This window comes from Rattus norvegicus, chromosome 2 (assembly GCF_021556685.1).
Source record: "Rattus norvegicus strain SHRSP/BbbUtx chromosome 2, alternate assembly SHRSP_T2T, whole genome shotgun sequence".
Classification (NCBI taxonomy): domain Eukaryota; kingdom Metazoa; phylum Chordata; class Mammalia; order Rodentia; family Muridae; genus Rattus; species Rattus norvegicus.
In genome coordinates this window covers 155,913,222-155,927,164 of record NC_141535.1, presented here as the reverse complement: position 1 = coordinate 155,927,164, position 13,943 = coordinate 155,913,222, and the positions used below count along the sequence as shown (strand labels likewise).

General features: G+C 42.6%; 1 protein-coding gene across 4 annotated transcripts in view; it reads left to right on the top strand.

Moving 5' to 3' along the window:
- Nucleotides 1-13,943, top strand: part of Sptssb (serine palmitoyltransferase, small subunit B) — a 28,437-nt gene continuing 14,494 nt past the window's right edge. Inside the window, 2 exon segments of one of the 4 annotated variants that reach the window (NM_001271299.1) lie at nt 1-535; nt 12,994-13,088. The gene's annotated coding sequence lies outside the window, so the exon portion shown is untranslated. 4 annotated transcript variants of the gene reach the window in all.

Genomic DNA, 13,943 nt, shown 5'->3' with positions numbered 1-13,943 from the left:
CTCTGCCTAGGCTCCGGGTTTTACTGCAGCAATCGGAGGTGACAGCGCCACCTCGGTCTCCTCCGTAGCTCTCAGAGCCCCTGCTTCCCCCAGTAACTGGGAAAGCGCCCCCTCTTGAGAAGCTAATTTCTGAAGAAGTGCGAACAGGCTACAGAAAAAAAAAAAAAGATTTTGAAAATGTAGAAGTCACCGGGATGCATTCCTCCTCGGAGAAGAGCCCAATCTCCCAGAACTGAGTATCAGCGCATAGGAAGTTAGGACCTTAGAGCGAAGGGGGAGGGGAGTGGTGCAGCCCGCATTCTCTTCTGGAAGGAGTCACTGCAAGCCCTGCGGTTGGACATAAGTTTGCGTAAGAGTGTTTTCCTTTTGTCAATTATTAATCACCGGAATCAGTTTGGCAGAACTGGAGTTTTAGCAGTAGTGCAGAGGGCGGGGCCCGAACACCTAACTCTGGGAGCCTCGGCTGCGCCCAGCACAGTGGCAAGCTAACAGAAGCTGGGGAGAAGCCAGAGCATCTAAGCTCACTCAGCAAAAGGTAAGCATCTTTCAAAGTACCTATGTCCAATCTAAAGGAGCTTTCATAGCACAGAGTTTCTGTCCGCGTTGGGGGGGGGGGGGCTAGAACTGAGCTTTAGTGCAATCTATCTGATTATTTAACTATATTACAAGAAGTGACTGGGTCCTCTTGGCATTTACTATGTTGGAAACTAAGATGCTTTACTCAACAGAAGCCAAACTTTATTACTGAAACTTCTCCAGCCAGAAGAAAAATATCTTACATTATTTCCATTATTCACCTTTGTGTGGTTGGTTAATGTTCAGGGAGTGATCCTGAGATGCGCTTGGCTCCCTTCTTCAGGTGGTAATACTCACTTAGTTCTCTGCCCCTTAGGTTACTTTAGGCAGTGGCACACGGCAGTCAGCTGCCAGCAGGTAAGGCATAGCTAGCAAAGAGTGTGGTTTAGTATTTTTTCTCATGATTTGAAGCACAGTGTGTTTTCTCGAGGGTGTTTATGTGATTGTCACAGCAGTCAAAAGTCCTCAACCTTCGGAGGAGGCATATGTGTCCCTAGAGGAATGCGTGTCATAGTGTCCATGGGGAGCACGGCTTACAAGTGTTAAGTCCTGACTTGCTTCAATTGGAAGGGCATTCAACTGGTTGCCAGTCTATGCAGCAGCCCAGCCCAGGCGCCAATACAGAATCTAAACTTTAGCCTCCAAAAGCCAAATAAATGTACACGGGGAAGTGGGACCCTGCTTTTCTGTAGAAGACTTTGTGGCAGCGGTCATTATTTTGAATCAAATGATATTAAGAAATACACAGCCATTTACCATAAGAACTTTTAAAATAATGTGTGCGGAAAACTCCATTGCTTGGTTTTTACAACTGGTTTATTCCTGTGTTTCTTAGTGTAACCTCCATTTACATGATTTTTAATAGTTGTGATGACTTTGCAACCACTTAGACCAGTAGTTCTCAACCTTCCTAATGCTGCAACCCTTTAATACAGTTCTTCATGGTGTGGTTTCCGCTGTCCCTAGTTACTATTGCTGCTACTTCATAACTGTAATGTTGCTACTGTTATAAATCATAATGTAAATATCTGATGTGCAGATAGTTTAGGGGACCCCTGTGAAAAGGTCCTTTTGGATCCTCAAAGAGGTTAAAACCCAAAGATTGAGAACCACTGACTTAGATAAATAACAAACTTTTGTGTGAGACACACAACCCCACTTTTCAAATCTTTCTAAACAACTGGATAAGTAATTCAAATGTAATTAAAATAAGCCAGGTTAAAAATGGCTAGTTAAGGCAAATGCACAGACACTTAGAATTGTACTGTGTGTCTAGTAGAAATTAAGGAGTCTGTAACTCCCTAATGCTTATAACTTTGCTAATTTTATGATTAAAAACTACCCTTTATAAGTCCATAACTAATTAAGTCCATAACTTAATTAACAGTAAGAACGTTTTCCAGCCAAAACTCTGTGTGTGTGTGTGTGTGTGTGTGTGTGTGTGTGTGTGTGTTCTTCAAGTTATCCAAAAGGAGTTGGGGCTATAAAGGTGGCTCAAAAGGCAAAGTACATGCAAGCTTGAGGATCCAGCACCTGCCTGAAAAGACACAAAGGAACATGTGTGTAATCCCAGAGTTGGGAGGGAGAGACAGGACAATCCTGGAGTCTTCTCCTGATAACCATTCTAGCCCAATGGACAAGTTTCTGGTTCATCGAGAGAGGCCATGCCTCAAAACGTAAAATGTAGAGTCACCGAAGAAGACACGAAATACTGATTCTGACTTCTACACACATGCACAACTATGGACACATCACACACACACACACACACACACACACAAACACTCTCTCTCTCTCTCTCACACACACACACACACACAAACACTCTCTCTCTCTCTCACACACACACACACACACACACACACACACGACAATGTGCATGTATACCAAACACACGAGCAAATCATCCAACTCAACCTCTAGAATTAAGTCTGTAAACACATCCCTTTCCAAAACAATAACCGGTAAAAAATTATCTCTGAATATTATTCCAAGGGAATACAGCAAATGAAGTGTTTATGCAAAATACTCTGAAACACAGCAACTTGGTTGTAAGAACAACAAAGGCGCATGGTATTTGAACACAATTCCTCTCTCCAGCCTCACCGAGCTGGGTATGGTGGTGATCCTCACTGGCTAGATGGTGCTTTGCTGCAGGTACCTTGTAGAGTCCCCCTCTCAACCTAGAATCCAGCCCATAGCAACAGCCTATTCAAAAGAGAAACAGGCCACCACCTTCCTCATCTCTCTCAGCTTTGTGATAAGGAAGGTTTAGTTCATGGAGGACCAACAGAGACATCATTCTTCTTACAGACAATGCACAGGACACACACGGTCAAAGATGAAGAACTCATTAACAAAAAGACACACAGCCCATTTGTAAGTGAGCAAAGGTTCGAACACACATTTCCTCGAAGAAGATGTACATAAGAAAGGTGTTTGTCTTTACTTAGTAGGAAAATCAAAATCAAAATCGTAATGAAGTACTACTTGGTGACAACCAAAATGGTTATAAACAAAATGATCCATATTTACATTTCAGTCCAACCATGCTCAAATAAAGAATTTGGGGGTTGGGGGATAAAGTAGAATGGTTGGAGCACAACTCAGTGCTTGCCTGGTTTACCCAAGGCCCTGGGCTTCCTCCCTAGCATCACGAGGAGAGTGGGAAGGAAGGGGAGGAGGAAGAGGAGGAAGGAGAAAAGGAGGTGGGAGAGGAGGAGGGGGAGGAGGAAAGGGAGGAGAAGAAAGAAGAAGGAAAGGAAAAGGAAAAGGAAGTGTTAGATCTGTCGTGTATTGCCAACAGGGATGTAAAATGATATAGTGGAATAACAATGTGCTAATTGCTCAAAAATTTACCAAATAATACAATTCCACTCTTAGACATAGATTTGGGAGAGCTGAAAGTTTATATCCATAAAGGAACTAGTACCCAAATCCTCATCACAGTAGTGTACATAACAGGCAAAAACAAACAACCCCAGAAACAGCCCTCTCATTGAGCAGTGAGGGAGTAAGATACATGCAACCAAGCAGCAGATATTACTCGACACGCTTCAGCACGGATGAGCACTGAAAAGATTAAGTGAAGAATAGCACACGTTGTGTGATTCCCCTTACGTAACACATCTCAAACCAGCAAATCTGTGGAGACAGAAATCGGATGAGTTGTTGCTGAGGGCTGGTGTGAGAGATAAGTTGGGAAGAAATGGGAAGTGACTGCTGAAGGGTACAGTGTCTTTGGGAGATGAACCATTTTAGGTCATGGGAAGGGCTATGCTTGTTGTACTTCTGAAAAAACACTAACCTGTATACTTAGACTAGGTTAATTGTATGATACACAAATGACATCTCTAAGGCATATTATTAAAAACCCATCCAATGTAGGCAGGTGTAGTGACTTACTCATACCCCAGTGTGTGGGAAACTGATGAAAGAGAATTGCAAGTTTTGATAATAACCAGAAAATGTTTAGCAAGGATCTTGTCTTAAAACACAAAGGGCAACCCAAAAAATTTTACAAAGGACTAAAGGTGGGCTCAATCTTAGAGCATTTGCCCCAGGATAGAAAAAAAATTATATGAAGCATTGCAAGAACTAATGAATTTAATACTTTGAAGTTTGTAAATTCTCATGTACCACTAAACCACTATGAAGCTTTTTGTGCCCAATGGCCATGTGGAAATACATGGAATCATTAAGGATGGGACAGGAGTCGTACAGCTGAATGGTTTACGTCATTGTCCATACCTGCCTGAGCTTTTCTCCCGTTGAGAAATCAGTCAGTCAGATGCCATCAACTCCTTATCATAGGGGATTTATGGGCAATACAGCATCTGTTTAGACTCATCATTTACCCAGGAGTGGTTGAGGCCAGTTATTCTTGCTTTTAGGTAAGTCTAGACTTTATCAATTCTTGAGGTTAATTGTTAAATTTGCTATGCCCACACTGGCTTAGAGAGGAAAGTACCTGAATCTTGGCAAAACCTGAATTTCTGCTCCGTATAAAATACTTCCACTTACCCTAGCCCCAAAGGCAAGAGGGGTGGAAGAGGTGGGGAAGCAGCCACCAGAGTCCCCACAGCACACTGATATATCCTTGCTGGAAAGCATCGACTGTAATTATGCCAATCCCCAATGCACAGGCTCCTAAATAATTAATTCATGCCTCTATTTGTCTCCTGTGTTTTGAGTTCCCAGAGCTTCCTGAGCCTGTGCTAAGAACCATGGGATGGGACAGCAATGCTTTGTCTAGAACAAGTGTAAAGTTAGAGTGTCCTGTAATCTTGGGAGGTAGCAAGCAGCAGAACGTGTTACCAGGACAGTTGTGAGCACAGGGAACAAAATGGTACCTTAAGCTGTGTGAATTAAGTCTTCCTGCTTCAGAAAGACTCAGTGAGTCTCCCTTTCAGCTACACAGGCTTGCCCTTCCATGCACATATTTTAAGCATGTGTCAAGCTGATGGAAATAGATTCTACCCAGGTATATTATTATTTTATTATTATTATTAAATATTAATAAATTATTATTATTAATTTACTTTCCATCCCAATTACAGATTCCCCTTGCTCTTCTCCCAGTTCCTCTCTTTCCTCACCCCATCCACTCATCCTCCCTCTCTATTCAGAAAATGGAAGGCCTCCCATGGATGTCAATCAGCCTTGGCATATCAAGTTGCAGTAAGACTAGGCACAACTTCTCCTACTGAGGGGAGCCAAGGCAGCCCAGTTATGAAAAACACAAAGTACCAAAGGCAAGCAACAGAGTCAGAAACAACCCCTGCTCCCTCTGTTAGGAGTCCGACATGAAGACAAAGCAACACAACTGTTACATATGTGCAGATGAGCCTGGGTCAGTGTCATGTGTGCCCTCTGGTTGACAAGTTGGTCTCTGAGCACCTATGACCCAGGTTAGTTGATTCTGTTGTTTTTCTTGTGGTATCCTTGATCTGTCCTTCCTCTCCATCTTTCATAGGACTTCCCAAGCTCCCCCTAATGTTTAGATGTGGGTCTCTGCATCTGTTTCCATCAATTTCTGTGTGAAGACTCTGATGACAATTATGCTAGGCTCTTGTCTGAAAGCAGAATATCATTAATAGGTGGGCTCCCTCTCATGGTATAGGTCTCTTCAAGCTTGGCCATTCCCTCAATGGATTAATGGACATTTCTACTCCAGTTTCACTCCCGCACATCTGGTAGGCAGGACAAATTGTAGGTCAAAGGTTTTGTGGCTGGGTTGGTGTCCCAGTCTCTCCATTGGAAGTCTTGCCTGTTTGCAAGAGACGACCAGTTCAGGCTCCATGTCCCCCATTGCTAGGAGTCTTAGCTAGGCTCACCCTCATTCACCTGGGAGTTTCATTGTCCTAGGTTTCTAGCTTGTTCCGGAGATTCCACCGACCCCCATTCCACTTGTCTCTCCCAGTACTCTACCCCTCTGTTCTCCCCCAACCTGATCCCTCTTGTTCTTATCCCTAACCCCTCTTCCATCCAGTCCCCTCCCTTTCACCCAGTCTTTAACTGCAATGATTTGTGTCAAATGTTATCCAATTAGAAGACTTCTGTTGGAAAAAGCTTGTGTGTGTGTGTGTGTGTGCATGTGTTTGTATCTGTGCTGTGTGTGTGTTCACATATATCTGTGTCTGTGTATGTCTGTGTCTACATGTGTCTGTGTACACATAGAGGGTCAGGAGACAGCCTTGGATGTCATTCCTTAGGGGCAGTCCAGCTTTTATTTTTCTTCCAGAGGCAGTATTTTTCACTTACTTAGAACTTGCCAAATAGGCTTTGCTGGCTGGCCAGTGCTGCGCTGGCTGACCAGTGAACAGCAGGGAATCTGTCTGCCCTGTGCTCCCAGCACTGTGATTATGGGCACGCACCATCATGCCCTTTCTTGCTTGGATTCTTGGAATCTAACTCTGGTTCTCGTGGTTGCTCTTTTACAAACTGATCCATCTCCCCAGCTGTGATAAAGAATGATTTTAAGGTCTAATCATTTGTTCATACATTAAACACCTATAGGCTAAGTTGATTACTCTCTCTCTCTCTCTCTCTCTCTCTCTCTCTCTCTCTCTCTCTCTCTCTTTTCATCTTTTGGGGGAAGGATTCTTGAGGCAACACAGATTTCTATATAGCTTAGGCTGACCTTGAACTCATGATACTTCTGTCTAAGGCTATCGATGCTAAGGTTATAGATATGCACCACCACATCTGGCTTAATCCTTACTTTTAATATCACTTTCATTCAGGTTAGATATCGATTCAGTAGATATTTACTATACAACTGTAGTGTACCAGGACACACACTTGGGCCTTGGATAAGTAATAAACATATAGACAGGACATCTTACCTCTAAAATGCTTCAATTCTAGTGAATACCTCAGACATTAATAACAAAAATTATAGGTAAATAGAAATCTATAAAGAGAAAAGAGCTCTGGGGAGAAAGGAAGTAATGAGGCACCGTTTTCAATTATGAACTAGCTGGAAAGTAAGATTGTATAACCCTGTACTCTAGAAGGCATGCACAAACCTGGCTCTATGAATCCAGAAGAAGCTACAAGAATTACTAATGTCAGATAAGCTCCAGTTGCCCAGGCTGAGGTTTGTCCACCGTTATACTTGCCTAACCCACAGCATTATTATTATTATTTTGTCTAAATATCCCATTGTTTCCTAAAGGAAAAATTATCCTCAACACATTCCAAGTGCGTGCCAAGAAGAAATCTCCAACACCTGTTTGAAGAATTACAACTGAACTATTAATAAAGCAGTGTCTTTTAAAATAATATTTTCTTAATTTTGTGAAAATTCTATACACACATACAGTGTGTCTTAGTCATATTCAATTCCCCACTCTTCCTCTTAGGCCCTCCCAGATTCACCCTCGCCCCTTTTCCTTACAATCCACTGAGTCTAGTGTGTGCTGACTTATGGAGACAGGGGGCATCCACTAGAGTGTGGTCAACCTACCTAGAGTCACGCCCTTAAAGAAAGCTGACTCTTCTTTCCCCAAACAGTGCCTTAAAACAAACTCTCACTCAAGGAAATCCTCAGGCTGGGCTGTCATTTCCTTTTCAGCCCCTGTGCTGCGCTGTTACACAGATGCCCGTAGTGTTCTGAGGGGTTGTATGTACATGGTGCAGATTTCGTTCCCCCAAAATAGCACCCTTTGGATACCGAAGGTGAACAGAATAGGAAATCCTGCAGGTCAGATGTGGAGAGAAAGAAGGAAAGGCTGCCGTCACTCCACTGTTCTAGAATTTCTACACAAGTGCCTGATTTCAAAGGTACCCTAGGACATCTTGTCCTAATAATATGTGATAGGTGCTGCAAAGTTTCTGAAATAGAGCTTTTTTAGGTCTGGTTTAAAAGGAGCAGGGATGGGATTTTGAAAGTCAAAGGGAATATTTATTTTAATCTCAACTGAGAAGTGTGTAAGAATGGTAAGAGCAGAAAACTAAACTAAACTAAGAACAAGGGTTTCCTTTTTAAGATCAATTATAATGGGACATTAGAATTTTCATTCATTTATCTAATATGGTTTAATTAAAGTTACTGTATGTTAATTGTGGAGGAAAAGACAATATTCAAATCTCTTCTAGACCTCTCTCTCTCTCTCTCTCTCTCTCTCTCTCTCTCTCTGTGTGTGTGTGTGTGTGTGTGTGTGTGTGTGTGTGTTACTAGAATCTGAGTACAGGACTTCACTCATGCTAAGCAAACACCCTGCCAACTGGACTATATCCTCAACCCAATACTCCATTTGTTACAAAACAAATGAAGAACATAGAGTAAGATTTTCCAGCCCTACCAACCAGGCCCCCTGACAGCCTTTCTTCATCCCTTCCTATGCCTCAGTTTACCCATTACTTACCTGCCATAACCTTTACCACACTGTGAGGAGATAGTTGCCTAATTGTCCCTGCTCTCAGGATGTAGTCTGGAGATGGTAACCATGTTGGTCCTAATGAACTTTATAGCTTCGTACGTCCTTGCTACCTAGTTGATTGAAATAGCTAAGATGGGTGGGCCAATAATCAGTATGAATGGTTTGCTGGGCTGCAGTCAAAGTTCCTTGCATAACAAGGCAATTTTGGCAGAGGCGTTTGGAAAATGTGCTCTGCTTTTTTTTTTTTTAAATATAAAACATTGGGTCGATTTTTAAATTTTAAATATTTTAAGTTTTAAGTTTTAAAATTTCCTAATATGTCCATTTCCATGTTTATAAAGAAACATGAGCATAGAAACACCTACCACCCTTAACTGTGTTGCTGAGTGAAACCTAGAAGGCCTTGCCTACACAGTACTTAGCAAACTTCTGGAATATAAATTGCACAATAAATATCTACTGCTATTATCAAACTAAAACAGCTCCCAGGCCGACAGTTTGCTGTGTCTGTGCCATGCCCCTGATCTTCCAGCTCCATTATAAGATCAAAGGCTGTCAGTAATGCTAAGCTGAAGCTGTCCTGCTGATGTGGAGATCAGTGAAAATATTAAAAAGTAAATTTGGAAAGGAATGTAAGAAGCACATTGAGCATGAAAATGAAAAGGACCCGAAGAAGACAGAAGGAAGCAGCTCAAGATGGTGGATACAAAGCGTTTTTTTCCGGCCTGTACTCCCTCTGTGGCTGCTCACTTCCTAGAACAGTATAACAGCAGTTCTGATATAGACTCACTGTGCCTCGCAGAACACCATGCCCAGGGTCAGGGAGTGGTCACGGATGTACAAAGAGAAAGAAGTTAAACAAATCCTACTTGAACTGAGTTGTACCTGTACCTTAGGGCATTGAAGAGTTGTTTTCCACACAGTATACAAATCGAATAATCTTTTGGGGTATATCAGACCTTTAGTCCAGTGTCACCACAGTACTACATCAAGCTATCTGTACTACTCACAACGAAGGGAAGAAGGAGCTAACTGGACCAATCAGTAAAAACCGAGAAACTTTAGTAATTACCTTTTCTGCTGGTAAAGGACTAGAATACCCTTGGGCTAATCCCCAATGGGACAATCCACAGAGAATCTCAAATCTTACAAAGAAACGTTTTAATTACTGACTGGAGCCTCTGAGGGCCCTTGGATCACAGAACTGGTAGGAAGAGTGTCACCTGTGGCAGAAAGCATGCATGGGGCAGCGACATGGCTCAGCCTGGTGACATCTGCCACCAAGCCTGCCCACCTGAAAACAATCCCCGGGAACCAGGTGGGAATGAAGAGAACCAATTCCTGCAGACTGGCCCCTGACTTCCACATTTGAACTGTACACACACACACACACACACACACACACACACACACACATACATGCATACACATGCATATACATGCAAGCACACATATACACATATGCATGCACACATGCACACAAATAAATATCGGTGAATATGTGTGTACATAAATAACAAAGACATATGATAGAAAGATATGCAATCTATTAGTATCATAATGTGCAAAAAATTAACTTCTCGTAAACGTGTCTCAAATTCAATAATCACTACAAGTCACTGAGTAGCTCAGTGCTACAGAAAGTGATAATTCGGTTGCCACAGACCTTGTGAATAAAACATACTAAACTACCAGTTTTCCTTATGAAGTTTTAAGCGGAGTATCTCACAAGCAGGTTAGATGACTGGTTTGACATCCGTATCCATCAGCATGACAACCCTAAGCTATATAAGCTATCACTTATCACTATGCAGATCCTTCACTCTATCTTATCGGTTTTGATTAACTAGAGTCTACTTGTTACCTGTTTACATAATTACTTAAAAACCCATACTAATAGGACTGAGTTCTTGGAAAGAGCCTCAACTTTAAGCAGCTGATGCTACAGAACACATATTTGACTTTTAGAGGGAAAAGCAAAAGAGTCAGAGAGCAAGGAGCCCACATTTTGATGTGAAGCCCTCATGGGGCAGGGTGGGGGAGTGCAACTTCATTTCCCACAGGGAAATATCTACTGAATCGATATCTAACCTGAATGAAAGTGATATTAAAAGTAAGGATTAAGCCAGATGTGGTGGTGCATATCTATAACCTTAGCATCGATAGCCTTAGACAGAAGTATCATGAGTTCAAGGTCAGCCTAAGCTACATAGAAATCTGTGTTGCCTCAAGAGATACATACACTTCAGTTGGCAGGATGCCCGAAAGAATGGGATTGTGTGCTAAGAACAGCAAACTGCTTCTCCCGTTTTTACTCAACAATTAAAAAATAAATTTGTTTGGGGGGGGGGGTAGCTCTGTTACTACACAGGTTGAGCAGAAATGAAAGATAAGGTTATAAACGGCACTCCCCCCCCCGAGAGGCTGAGCCTTCCAATATTTACTTATTTATTTTATTTAACAACAAAAGGGGGGGTGGACAGTGGTAGTATAACACCTATTTAATCCCAGCACTCCAGAAGCAGAGGGAGGTGGATCTCTGAGCTTTAAGCCAGCCTGGCCTACTGAGTGAGTTCCAGAACATCCAGGGCTACACAAATAAATCCCATAGTAGTTCTGGCCGGCCTAAAGCTCACTATGTAGACCAGGCTGGTGTAACACAGATCTGCCAACCTCTGTCTCTTGAGCGTTGGGATTAAAGGCATGCCAAGGCCTATGCCACCACACCCTTCATGTCTTAAACAAACAACAACAAAAAGCAGTCAAGCTGGCCTCGTTCTGGATTTAGCTGGCAGAAAAATTGGATAATTTAGGGAAACAAAGGGCAAAGCTGTCCCACAGTTTCCTCCACTGAGGACCAGGTTGTACATGGAACACAATACTCCACTGCACCCTCCTACCTTCCTGCTGGTGAAGCCCCAGTTCACAGACCCCTCCCCTCCCTCCCTCCCTCCCTCCCTCCCTCCCTCCCTCCCTCCCTCCCTCCCTCCCTCCTTCCCTACCTACCTGGCTTGTCTCTGTTTGGCTCAAGACAGTGAGCAGACAAAAAGAACTGCTCAGACAAGAGGGGAGAAATACATAGAAAATGTAAGAAACAAATAATAATTGGGAAAAATTTTTTTCATTATTTCCATCAGAAATACTCTTTGCTAAGTTGTGTGGATTAATCTTTATATGCTTGGGTCACAAATCAGACCCAATGCTTATTCACGTAGCCAATGCTTGGAGAACTATTGGCAACCAGTACAACAGCGTTTCTCAACCTGGGAGTTGCAACCCCTGAGGCTGTCACAGATCAGATATCCTTCATATCAGATGTCTTCATTATGATTCATAACAGTAGGGAGGTTACAATCGTGAAGCAGCAATAAAAATAATTTAATGATCGGGGGTCAACACAGCATGAGGAGCTTCAGAAAGGGTCACAGCATTAGGAAGGTTGAGGGAACTCTGCTCTAGAACGTCACAAAAAACTAAGTTCAAGATGCACGAAGTAGCATATTAACAGATCAACACATCCTTCTATATTTGTTCTACTGTAGAGATTGAAACTTAGAATTGGTAAAATTAGTAAATCCCCCCATGGTTCTTTTTTTTACAGTCCAGTCATTATTCCCCTCCCTGTTTGTTCTCCCCACATTTCTTCATCCCATTCCCCTTCCCCTGTCTCCAAGAGGATGTTCCCATGCCACCCCACCCTACCCCCATCAGACCACCCCCCCTCCCTGGGGACTCAAGTCTTTTCAGGTTTAGGTACAACTTCCCCCGCTGAGGTCAGACCAGGCAGTCCTCTGCTATATGTGTTGGGGGCCTCATTCCAGATAGTGTATGCCGCCTGGTTGGTGGCTCACTGTCTGAGAAATCTCAGGGGACCAGGTTAGTTGAAACTGCTGGTCTTTCTATGGGGTCACTCTCATCCTCAGCTTCTTCCAACCTTTCCCTTATTCAACCAGAGGGGTCCCCAAATTCAGTCCTTTGGTTGGGTGTAAGTATCTGACTCTTTCAGCAGCTCGTTGGGCCTCTCAGAGGACAGCCATTCTAAGGCTCCTGTCTGTAAGCACACCATAGCATCAGTAATAGTGTCAGGCCAAGGGCAGATTTTTAAACTCAATTAAACTAATTTCTTTTTCCTCTTTCCACACATCGCATGATACTAACTATTTGAAATCACGAAAAATTTTCCACAAACAATGTACCCAGAACTCCAAACCTTGGAACACATTTTAGCAGGCTGCTTTAGTAGCAGTTGGGGGAGAGTCCTACATGGTCCTACTTTGTCAACCACAGTCCCTGTGGCACTGTCTGATTCTCAGAAGACAATCACAAAGTCCCAGTCAGTGGCATATTCTTAAGCTCTGACTTTTCCCCCAAATTATATTTGAAGTAATGTAGCACACTCCTTGCTTTTCACACTGTATCCTACAGTGTGTGGAAGAGTCTGGATGGTGGAATGGTGTTTCACAGGGGATAGGGTTGTTTTAAAGTTTGAAAGCATTTGGGGCTCACCTTCCCTGAAATCTTTACTTCACAGATGAAGAAATAGAGCCCAAGGAAGAGAGATAACCTACATCAGATCATTCCGAGGAAAAGCGTCACCGTGCACCAAGCCTAGACCCTCCAGGACAGGTGACTTCCACCACTCCCATCCGTGTTGGACTGGCACCTTTAGAAATCTTTTAGAAACGTGACCTTTCTCGTGGTAATATCACATCTTTATTAAAATGAAATGCTACCATTCTGTCAAGCTACCAAAAACCATTTAGAACAAAACTTGTCGTGACATTGGGGATGGAACAAAGGAGGAAATGGTAGCAATTAGCTTTATTATGTCATAAAAAGCAGTGATTCTTGGCTTTGATACATTAGAGGCACCTTTGAGATATAAACAGCAAAATGCTCCATCAGTGCCAAATTTGCATAAATTGCAAGGGTTATATTGATGCCACCTTCCCATAACCTTTGACTGTAGGTTACAAACCCCTGGCCTAGAAAAAGACAGCGGCAGGGTGAGGGTCACGGATGCAGGCAGAGCACCAACTCCTGCCATGTTTATGGGTCTCGGGTTGAAGACTGCTTCTGTTTCAGTGTCCTCCATCTTTATGTGATGCAGCAGTTTGTCCTGGAAGGCCTTTGTATGAGAAGCATGCTTTTTAAACAAACATTTAGTTAACCAGATGGGATAAATTAAAATAACAAACATGGACAAATGAAGACATTGTCATCCAAATAAAAATATTCACAATGAAAGTGAAAATGTCCAATGTTCACAGAAGGGCAAACACTTTATTTTAGGTTTAAAAATTATTATTATTATTATCATCATTATTATCATTACAAAGAAAAGGGAGCAGGTTAAAAGAAGACCTAGACTGCCTGCTCCTATTCAGATTCTTATGGAAGTGCTCCGTTACCTCGTGGGAGATGGTGGGTGAACGATATCTATCCATGTGTCTTGTGAACGTCTGGCAGCCTACACTTCCC